The sequence below is a fragment of the Myodes glareolus genome, chromosome 17 (genome assembly GCF_982192425.1).
Source record: "Myodes glareolus chromosome 17, mMyoGla1.1, whole genome shotgun sequence".
NCBI lineage: Eukaryota > Metazoa > Chordata > Mammalia > Rodentia > Cricetidae > Myodes > Myodes glareolus.
This window is the reverse complement of record NC_142042.1, coordinates 23,227,775-23,239,879: the sequence shown is the minus strand read 5'-3', so window position 1 is coordinate 23,239,879 and position 12,105 is coordinate 23,227,775.

Below are 12,105 nucleotides of genomic sequence, written 5' to 3'. Positions count from 1 at the left end.
TGAGTTAGCTGCCTGGATTAATCAGTATGGGAAACAATCCTTTGTAAATGCAAAGCTGTTTTTGTATATACTGTTGGGATTTGCTTCATTGTTTGACATCAAATGATGATGTAAAGTTCAAAAGAGTGAATATATTGCCATGTTCAGTTAAAGTGCGCAGTCTGTTACAGGTTGACACATTGCTTGACCTGATTTATGCAGAATTAATAAGCTATTCAAATAGTGCAGCTTTAATACGCTGCACGTGATTTTGGCGGCCCTAGAGTTCAAAATGGACTTGGGACTAAGCAGTTTTGAAACGTGTATATGGAGTTTAAGAAATTTATTTTCCAGGTGCATCCCCTTCTAACTAAAATTTCTTCATCTTGTACACTTAACAGCTGAAAATATATATATATATATATATAACTTGGGAGTAATAGTGGGTCAAAATTTACAAAATAAAGTACTGTTTTGGTGTGGGAGTTGTCATGAGGCTGTGTTGAAGTGACTTAACTGGGATATTGACTATCCATTGAGATGGATTTGTTCAGCCATTTACATTAATGAGCATTTAAATGCAACAGATACCATTTCAGGTGACTTAACATGAATGAATAAAAATCAATGCTATTGGATGTTTGTTTGACAAGTGATATCTGTGCCACTAAATCTGTAGTAATAAGGGCATTACCATTCATAATTCTGAACCTGTAGTTTCACTTTTATCTAGCTTTGACTTTTCATTGCTTTTTCTTAATCTTGTATTTGATTTCTAGCACATGTAATGTCTCCACTTCCACATTTTTGCACTGCTTATATTTATGTGCAATCTTATTCCTTGTCTGCACACACATGTGGAAAGCTAGAAATAAATAAATGTAAAAGCTTAATTTTTTATAAACATTTAAATATGTAATTTGGACATGATTTGTTGGCTTAAGGTTCTTCTCTAAACTGGAAGTGAAGTGCATGCCTTCTGAAGATGTTCTGGCTTTATACTGTAATAAGTATATTGGGAAATAACCAGTTCAGTTATTCACTTTTCTCCAGTGAGCCCCCCCCCCCAATTTTATCTTTTTGTTTAAATCATGGGTCCTTCGGGGTGTAGGTATCAATGCTAATTAAAACTTTTGGGTTCAGATCGTGAAAAGTGTTCCCACAAGAGTAAGAATAGTATTCTTTGGCTCTGTCCCCAAAATGATCCTTTCTGAGACTCTTGTACTCAAAACAGCTTTATTAGTGGACTTATGTTTTGAAGGCCAAATATGACATTTTACAAAGCAGTGGTTCCCTGGTTGGCTTTCAAATAGATGGGTATTTTGTTTTGTCTTGGTGTTTACAGAGACGACTTCCTTAAACTGATCATCAGAACTAATGGGTATGTCCAGTTCTCTCTCTTTGACTTGATGCTTTATACAACATTTCATGTCGCTTCTAAGGGAATAAGCCATAGAGGCTTCTCCAGGTTTAAGAGAACAGAGTACCTGGAAAACCAACATTCTGAATGTATGGACACTGGACTTGGGATCACCACCCTTGATGAGATTTTCAAAAGAACCCAAGAATTTGCTCTCTACCCTACCCAGTAGTGTGTGGTATCACTAGTGCCAGGTATAGGACTAAAGTGAGTATGAGTTCAGATATTGGTGTAGACTATTTGTGTGTCCTGTACCTCTTAATGCATACATTTTTAAGAATTTAAATTTGTCTTTGAAGTCCAGTTAGCCTGTTAATGGCAAACTTTGTTTTGACTGTTTTTTCTTGGGCAGGTTTGCAATGTGATAATCAGATTTTTTTTTAAAATGATAGTTTGTTTCCTTGTGTGGGTGTTCTCACATTTAAAAGTATGAACCACAGTTAACTAGTGGTCTCAGGGGTAGTGAAACACTCACTTTTTATTTTAATGGGTTAGTTTGAAGTATACTTAAGACACTGATCATGCTGTGTTCGTGATTTTGGGGGGTGGGGAGTACTAGAATTAGTCTCGTTTTGTGTTGACATAACAACTGTTTGACTGTTGGTTATACTTTTAAGTGAACTTGTCTTCTATTTTATGAGGAACCCAGTGCAAGTCACTAAATGTCTAATAGTGACATCTGCATAAGACTTGTAATAGCTAAAAAGTTAATTGAGCTTAAAGGAATTGTTATCATTAAAGTCTGTGTTTAAACACACTTTGGTCTTACTCAGTAATTCTAGCTAACATGAAATAAACACTTGAATCTAATTGTATGAGCTCGAGTTTTCAACATATACTGAAGCAGCCATTATAATGAAACTGGTGTAGGAAGGATTAGTATGGTGATTTTCAAAGTGATTCAGAACCAGAGAAATTTGGGATGTTTTAAAAAACCGATGGCTCCTACCCCCACTTCTGATTGAAAAACTATGAAGCGAGGAGCCAGTAGCTTGTAAAGACCAAGTGGTTCAAAAGACTGGCCTGGACCATTACCTTGTGACAAACTAGATTCTTGGCAGCTGTAGAAGACATGGTTAACAGTTACCTGACTTCTCACAAGTTAAGGTTTGAAGAACACTTATAGCATGGGTTTATGGGTTAATCGTATTGTAAAGCAGGTAGTAAAACATTTGTCTTAACACATGGAGAAAATAAGGTAAACATTTAGAAATGGCGTTTGGCAACATCAAATGGCTCTCCAGAGCAGTGTTTCTTAGACAAGGAAAATGGGAATCTGGCCAGCATTTGAATTATTTCTTACTAATTGGACTTGTTAATAAAGAGTAATGATTAATTCGGGCACACATTTTAATGCAGTCTTCAATTTTTTAATTCCTAATTTACTGTAATCAAATTGGATTGTGCTGTATAAGCATCAAGGTCATGCAAGTACTTGTATTTAAGTCAAGCTATGGCTCTTCTCTCACATAGCTTCCTGTCTGTCATACACCTGGCTATATAGAGAACATCTTTAAAATTTCTAGTTCCTGATTTCTCTGGACACATAGCCTCTTAGCCTCAAATAGTACTCAGTGCATTGGCCACAAACAGGTATTTGACCTTTCTAACCAAAATGATTATCTAGAGTCTACCATAAATCTCTCTTAATACCAAATGCAAAGTGTCATTTACAAATTTTGGATTATTGCAGTCTAGTTTCCTTGCTTCTCAATAAGCAGCAACACATTCCATGCACAGTTTTAACCAAAAGATGTTAGAGGTACTATGCCATGGTTGGTTTGTTTTCTGTTTTGATACTGTATAGCCCAAAGTTCTCTTAATGTAGATCAGACGAATCTTAAAACTCACTCTCAGACATGCCTGCCTCTGCCTAGGATAAAGGTTTACATCACTATGTTCAACCTGATTTTCAATCTGAGTAAAAGTCAAACGTTTAGGAGTTTATACTGGCACATAGTTTTCAGCCTGTACCATTGCTCCACCTCCATTACAATAATTGTTTACCCAGGTACTTTTAGACCATGGCTGCAATGAATTTTCTCCATGTGTAGACAAATGATAGTTTAACACCATGTCATATGGCTTCTTCCCTTTCATATTTCTAATACCACTTAGAGTGGCATTTCCTGAGCATTTTATTTTATACAGTGTATCCACTGTATAGATTGAATATTGGAGCTACCACTTTGTGTGTAATGCATACTTAATCTTGTTTGAATCTGCCCTGTGGTGTAAGCTCCATGAGGACAGGGTTTTGTCTTATCTAGTCATTAAGTACAAGAGTAACCACCATTTTGCTAGGTAGTTTAACAAATAGGTGAGTTAACAGTTGTGATCTTTTAAAACAAGCAACTACACTATAATGACAAAACTGATTTCTAAACTTCACTAGAACAGGGTTTATTTTCATCCCAAAATTTAATATTCTCTGTGTATACATATGTATGTGTGTGTGTATATATCATTTAAAATGTTCTTAGAAGATGAGTTATATTGAGTGGGTGTATTTTGCATAAATCTTGGTTGGGTATTGTGATTACATCTCCAGTGTTAAGAGTTGAAGTTTTTAATTTTTCAAGTCAGCAATGAGAATACTACCCATAAATAGAAAATAAAAATGGCTTAAGTGTATTTAGAATCATTTCAGAACTTGTTTGAAATTTTGCCCTAGTAAGCCAAATTTTCATTAACAGTTTTTAAACATTAGTAATTAATAAAGGACAAGCATTCTGACTTAATACTAGAATAAACCGAGTTGATGCTTACATGTGGTAGGAAAATGCTGTGTTTCTGTCTGTTATGATACTGTTTGAGATGGAGCTGGGTCATCCAGGTAACCTGGCCTGGCTGGAATTTAAGTTTGTCCTCAGACTTGCAGCAATTTTCTTGTCAGTGCTGAGATTACAGGCATGTGGACCTACTGTGCCAAACTAAAACTAGGTTCTGTTCTGTAAGTGGAAAACTATAGTAGATAAAATATATAGTACAAGCATCATTTGCTCGTTGTGGTCTATTGCTATGTGCAGTTCATGTTCTAGAGAACCAATGTGACGTATGAAGTGAATTGGCAGAGCACTGCCAGAAATATCTGGATTTTGTGAAGACTTGGCTTATTTTGGTTGCTACATTTTTATAAATATTTATTGTTGTTGGTCTTGTTTGTGGTCCCGTATTTGTTTACCATATGGGCTTATGCTTCAGTGTAAGTCTCAGCTCTAGATTAGATGAAGTGAGAGTAGGCTGCATTTTATCGATATGAATCATTACTGGACAATTTTGTAAAACATTTTTGGGAAGAACTTTAAAATGTCATCTCATTAAAGAAAATTGTGCACACTTATTGAGCAGTTGGGAGACTGAGGTGGGGAGCATCACTATTGGAAGCCAGCCTTGTTCACTTAGCTAGATTCCATGGGGCATGGGAAGCATTCTCAAGCCAAAAATCAAATCCTACCCAGAGGCTAGTTACTTGAGCGCCTTCGAGTTCCAGTTAAGTGTATTAATGTTGATGGTCTTGACACCAAGTTGCTGTCATATTCTGTAAACTCATTCTTGATACAGTTAGGAGTCCATTACCTTTACTGTTTTGCTCAAAACTCTTAAGACAAAATAATTTGACATTGGGTTAGAGGTGCGTATTTGTAGCTAAAATAAGTGATCCTAGAAAATCTGGGTATGTAAAGTGTGAGAAGAATGACAGACTGAAAATAAGAGTAGCATATGATTAAGTGCAGCTTTTCAAATATAAGGATGGTGTCACTGGGCTGGAGAAATAGCTCAGTATATAATAGCATTTGGTCTTCTAGAGTACCTTAGTGTTCCCAGCAACCAAACCTGGGCAATTCACAACCAGCTTTGAGGGCTCTGATCCCTCTTACCTCCATGGGTACCTGAGCAGGTGTGGCATATTCATCACACATCAACATAAATGTTTTTTTAAACACACAAAATGGAAAGAGGTTAAACTTTCTAAGTGAAATATGTGGAGGACTCAGAATCCACACACAAACCTTTTAAAGCAGTTACAGGATACACAACCAAAGATTTACAACAGAAATGAAATACTAGGAATTATAATGGCTTCTAAAAGTATTTGAGAAATTATCACAGGTGTGCAAAACTTACAGACTGAAAAATGTTTTCTGAGGTCTGGGAAGTTCAAGAATGGAGATGTTTGTGCATTAAATCTATGCTGAAAGCAATCTAAATTCAGTGTTGTTCCTGTCAGAGTCCTGGTTATTTTTAGAAATATTTTAAAATTTACGTGAACAAAAGCAGAAGATTCAAACTTTGCATTTTCTAGACTTACTACAAACTAAAAAAGCTACACCAACCAAACTGGTGTGGTATTAGGGAGTAAGATAGGTCCTTGAAATAGAAATAAGCCATGCAATTCTGGTCAGTTCAACTTCACATAGCAAAACCATTCAACTAGGAAAGTAGTCTCATCTAAAGTATTGAGACAGCCAGGTAAGTCAAGTCTTGGACCCCTGCCTCACATCATAACGTTGACTTGCAATAGACAAGTCCGAGCCAGGCATTGTGATACTGGCCTGTGATCCTAGTATTTGATAGACACAAGCAGAAGGATCATAGCAGTTGTTCAAGGCCAGCAATTGTGCCAAGGGATATTGGAATGGTAAAAGAAAAAAATACCGAATGAAAAAAAGGCAAATTTTGTCTAGAATCTAGAACCCAAAAATACAAAGAATTTGTAAAAATAACCGTATTAAACAATAGTCAAAAATAGGAAACGTTTCTCCAGAGAAAATGTCCAAATGGCCAGCAAGCACATGAGAAAAGATTCAACATTAATGTCAGTGAAACGGAATAAAAATCACAATGAAGTGTTACTTTATACACATTAAGATGACTAAGTTGCAGAGTTGGAGAGCCTCCTCAGCAGTTAAGAGCTTTGAGTGCTATTGTAGAGGAATCAGGTTAAGAGTCCCTGTACCCACACAGCAAGACACAATTCTAACTCCAGTCTCAAGGGATCTGATGCCTTCTAAACTCTTAACCCTAACCCCAGTTGGTATACAGACATGACATTCGGTCAAAACACCCATTTAAAAATCTCCGTTTTTAAAATGGAGAGTATTGCTGCAGATTTGGGCTTTTCTGGTAGAAACTTAAGGAGTTTGGCAGTTCCTTAGAAGCTGACCAGCTCAGGATGAAGCTTCAGTAGTACATTACTACCTTATATGCACCAATTCCTGGGGGCAGTGTCCAGCCTTGGGTGACCAGGAATCCATTCCTAAAGATGGAAAAGTAATGAAAACTAGCATTTTAAACAAATGGGAATAAATGCTCATATGTGCATTTCTCCTAGTTACTGAAAGGTAGAAATGAATGAATGAAAACAAATTTGGGTTTTATATTTTTGAATAATTTTATATGTAGTCATAAGATATACATGCTAGAATGTGACTGGATCTTAAAATCATTAAAGATTATCTCTCATTAGACAACTATATGATTGTTTATATGAACAACCAAAACAAATCTATAGAAACAGAAATTATACTGATGTGTGCAAGAAGGAAGAATGAGAAAGTGACCACCTACTGAGAACAAGGGTCACCTTTGTGCATAATGAAAATATCCTGAATAATGGCTATGGAATATTTTAAATACACTAAAATGTAACTGAAAGTTTCTCTCCCTGTTACAGGAAACCATATGAGTCTGATAAAGGGTCTCAAGAATTTATTTAGGTATAAAATGGGGATAATCACTGGTACAGATTAGACGCTGCCTGCTGTGTCCTATCTTCTGTCCAGGGGAGCTGGGGTCCAACTACCCAAGCAAAAAAGTGAGAGCATGACCCCTCCTCCTCGGCTTTTAAGCAGTCTTGTTTGCAGAAAAGACCACGCTCAAGAGCTTGCTGCCCTAAAGGTCATTGGCTAAACGGATTGAAATCTAATGCTCTGTATAATCTTTTTTAATTTTTATTGAGCTATGTATTTTTCTCTGCTCCCTTCCCTTTCTCCCCACTCCCTTCTACCCTCTTCCATGATCCCTACGCTCCCAATTTACTCAGGAGATCTTGTGTTTTTCTACTTCCCGTGTAGATTAGAGACCTGTATAATCTTGAATGGTTAATTTTATATCAATCTTCCCTTTAAAAATGTATTGGCACAGTTATGCAGTGGCACATGCCAAAGACAGAGGCAGGCAGATCTCTGAGTTCAAGGTCTACAAAAGTGAGTTCTAGGACAGTCAGAGCTATTACACAGAGAGGCCCTGTCTCGGGAAGAAAAAAGTATAAGCACAAAGGATAAAATGATAATAGATAGCACCATAATATTTTAGTCTATGGGTTCTGTTCTGAATTCTTTAATATGTCAACGTTTTAAAAATTCTTTTAAAAATATTTAGATTTTATGTGTATGAGTGTTTGCATATGTGTCTATGTACCACACATGTGCTTGGTGCCCAGATCAGAAATAGACATCAGATCCTCTGGACCTGAAATAGGATGGTTGTGAACCCACCACATGGGTGCTTGGAAGGTGTGCAAGAGCAACAGATGCTCTGAAGAACTGAGCCCATCTCTCCAGCCCTAATAAATTAACTAAGTTCTCGTAACATGTCCACTTATTATTTATGTGATTATATCTTTGTCTGTCCCTACATTTTAGATGTAAAACTTGAGGGACAAGAGGCTAATGTTCATCTAATAGCAGAGATTCAGATTTAAATAGAGATATTCACTTTCTAGAATCTTACCACCTAGTCATTTGATATATATGAGAGAAACTCGAATTATAACCAGAAGGCTAGGGAGATAGCTCAGTCAAGTGCTTGCCACACAATGTGAAAATCTGAGTTTGATTCCTAGCACACATGTAAAAGGCCTGATATGGTACAAGCCTGTAATCTCAGTGCTGGGGAATTGGACAGTGGTGGGTCCCTGAGGCTTGCTAGCCATAAGTAAGCCAGTACCAGGGTCCCTTTCTCAATAAAGGTAGATGGTTCCTGGGAATGAATGACACTGGAGGCTATCCTGTGACCTGCTCACGCACATGCATGTGTATTTACATACATGAACACTCATCTACACTTTCAACACAAATATCGAAATAATGAGGGAAATATTAGCAAAATGCCGATAAATTCTGAAGGGAAAAACTACAGACTACCAGAGGTTAGAAAGTTTAATAATCTTAGAGGATAGGTTTAATGGCTAGTAGGCATACTTTTCTATAAGGAATTAGAACTTAAAGAAACAGAGAAGAAGAAAGATTTTAAGAAATAGGAAGATAGAAATAATGGTTCCCCTGCCCCCACCCAAAGAAGGAAGGAAGGAAAGAAGGAAGGAAGGAGGGAAGGAAGGAGGGAAGGAAGGAGGGAAGGAAGGAGGGAAAAGTAAATAATGGCTCTACCACTGCCTCTTTGTTTTGAGACAGGTCTTTCTTTGTAGCCTCCGATGTACTGAAACATTAGATCAGGCTGGCCTCAGACTCACAGAGATCCACTGGTCTCTCCCTCCTGAGTGCTGGGATTAAAGGTGTGCACCACCACCACCTGGCTTCTAACACGTTTTTAACTGAGGCTTGAGTTGGGTTTACTGCCTATAGCCTACAAGGATATCTTCCAATATATTTTTTTATGATTAATGAATTCTTTTAAGAGCTTATCTTTAAAGTTGGCATGTTAGACTTTCTCAATAAAGAATACTGGAGGGATATTGTAGTAAATTCAAATTTCTCTTGAAATTTCTGGTATGGGGCTGAGAGTTGGTTCGTAAGAGAATGAAGCCAGTGTGTGTCTTTGGAGAGGACCTTGTGGTCTTGGCCTTAGGATGACCTTTCTGCACCTTTTTTGCCATCTCTATACAAAGCTGCCTGTTGCCTGGCCATTCACGGTCTTTGTGAGCATCAGTGTAGCGGGTCTGCCTGTCTGTGTACTGTGTGCACGCCTAGTGCCTAAGGAGGCCAGAAGGAACATTGGATCCCCTGGAACAGGAAACTCAGGCAGTTGTGAGCCACCATATGGGTGCTGGGAATCAAATCCAGGGTTTCTGGAAGAACAGTGCTCTTAACTGCTGAGCCATCTCTCCTGCCGCTGTCACTGCTTTCTGATGTAAGGAGTCCCAGCCACATGCTCCTGCTGCGGAACTGTGCTGCCCTGAATAAGGAACTGGCCCTTTTATACTGGGAGTCTTCAAGTTGTTCCATGTCAGTATTTGGTTATAGCACTGAGAAAAGTGATCCCGCCCACTCCTAGCATTTCAGATCAGAAACTGAATTATATTTTTTTCTTTACAAATTTTTAAATTTTGCTGGGTGGTGGTGGTGGCACACGCCTTTAATCCCAGCACTCAGGAGGCAGAGGCAGGTGGATCTCTGTGAGTTTGAGGCCAGCCTGGTCTACAAGAGCTAGTTTCAGGACAGGCTCCAAAGCTACAGAGAAACCGTGTCTTGAAACAAAAAAAAACCCAAATTTTTAAATTTTATTTTTTATTTTTTTCTTTATATACATTACATCCCGACTCCACGCTCCCCTACTTCCACTCCTCCAAGCCCCACAACTTCCCTCTGCTAGATCTTTTCCTCCTCTCTTTCCCTTAAAAAAAAAAGAAAGAAAAGAGCAGGTCTCCCAGGGATATCAACCGAACATGGCATAAAAATTACATTAAGACTGGGCACAATCCCTCATAGCAAGGCTGGACGAGGCAGTCCAGTAGGAAGAAAAGGGTCCTATGCACAGGCAAAGGATTCAGAGACAGCCCCACTCCCACTTCCGTGTGTTGACATTATCAACCTGACAGGATCTAGGACTGATGGAGAGAGAAGCCACAGGGTATGTCTGTGAAGGAGTTCCTAGAGTGGGTTAATTAAGATGGGAAGACCCATCCTAAAAGTGTGTGTCACTTTTCCATGGGCTAGGGTCCTGGACTGCATGTCAGGAAGAAAGCTGGCTGAGCGGGAACACGTGTTTCTCTCTACTTCCTGACTGCGGATGCACTGTGCCCAGCTCTCCCTGTCACTACGAACTGTACCCTCAGACTCTGATCCCAAATAAATCCTTGCTTCCTTAAATTGCTTTTATTGGGTATTTTATCACAGATATGAGAACAGTAACGAATACTGCCCTTGCTTAATTCTTCGGAATCTATTGGTATTTTCACTGTAGCTTGGTACAGTGCCATTATTTTCCAGCGTTGCTTGTGAACTGAAAGGCTGTCAGGCATATTTAAGTCTTTCCATGGATTAGGTATAAGGACATTGACTTGCACTGCTCATACCTGAAGCTCTGTGGCCCACTGCCTGGTCATGGTGTATCACCTTCAGACCAGCTGATCCAAGAGCACCAATAGCCTTAAAATTACAGAGTATCTTTTCTCATCTGAGTCATATAGAAATGGGACTTCCGGGCTGAGGAGATGACTCAGTGGTCAAGAGCACTGACTGCTCTTCCTGAGGTCCTGAGTTCAATTCCCAGCAACCACATGGTGGCTCACAACCATCTACAATAAGATCTGGTGCCCTCCTGGCGTGCGGGCATACATGGAGGCAGAATGTTGTATACATAATAATTAAATAAATCTAAAAAAAAAAAAGAAAAGAAATGGGACTTCCTTGATGTGACCTGCTAAGTAATGTAGCAGACAGTTCCCATGAAAGAGCTAAAGGTGGGAAGCCTGAAGAACAGCCTATGCTTTGGGAACCAGTGTAGTGTACTGGTGTTCCTTGTCTTCCAGCTGCACACATCTGTTGATGATACTCAGTTCTATGTCATTCTTTTTCCTTAACTTTGCACATTGGTTCACTTCCTTTGCTGCGATAAAATGCTGACAATAAGGAACTTAGGGAGGAAACAGTTTATTTGATTTTCATGTCCCCATCACAGCCCATCACTGAGGGAAGTTAGAACAAGAACTCAGGGCAGGAACCTGTAGGGAGGAATGCAAGCAGAAGTCATGGAGGAACACTGTTTGCTGGCTTGCTCTCCATCACTTACTCAGCCTATGTTATTGTAAAACCTAGGTCCGCCTTCCCAGGAGTGGCACAGCCCACAGTGATCCAGGTCTTCCCACATCAGTTATTAACTGAGAAAATGGCCACAGGCTTGCCTACAGGCCAATGTGATGAGGGCATTTTCTCCATGGAGGTTCCATTTTCCAGACGACCTTGGCTTATGGCAAGTTGACAAGAAAAACTAGCTAACACACTTCAGGTATTAAAAAAAAAAAGTCTAACTTGGTTCAGTTTACGATTTTTTAGTCTCATATATGACTGAAGTATTTCTCTTTCCAACAACCTGTTTCTAAAGAAGAATGACAAAGGTTTCTTTTCCTTTCTCCTTGCTTTTCTCTAGCTCTTCTTGCTTCTGGATCCTCCTTCCTTCCCAGGTAGGTAACCACACTTGAAGAGAAATGTTCTCTAGACTGCTTCCTGTTGTCTGAGGATGATGGCATCTTTCGGGGACCCTGAAAAACTGGGATAATGTCCCAAGACCTGGGAGAGCGGCTGTATTATTTTTTTGTTTAGTCTCTGTGTGATGGGCTTATCTGAAGTCCTGGCTGGAGTAGTCTGTGAGGCTGGACCATCTCAGCTAGTAGCGTTGAAGCTCTTCTGGATGTAGAATTTTGAGGAAACTGCAAACAGAGGTATTCTGAGAGGCTGGATCATCTGGGTTATTTATCTTTGTTGGTGTTTGGGCCTTTTATTCTAAAAGATAACATGTATGTATCT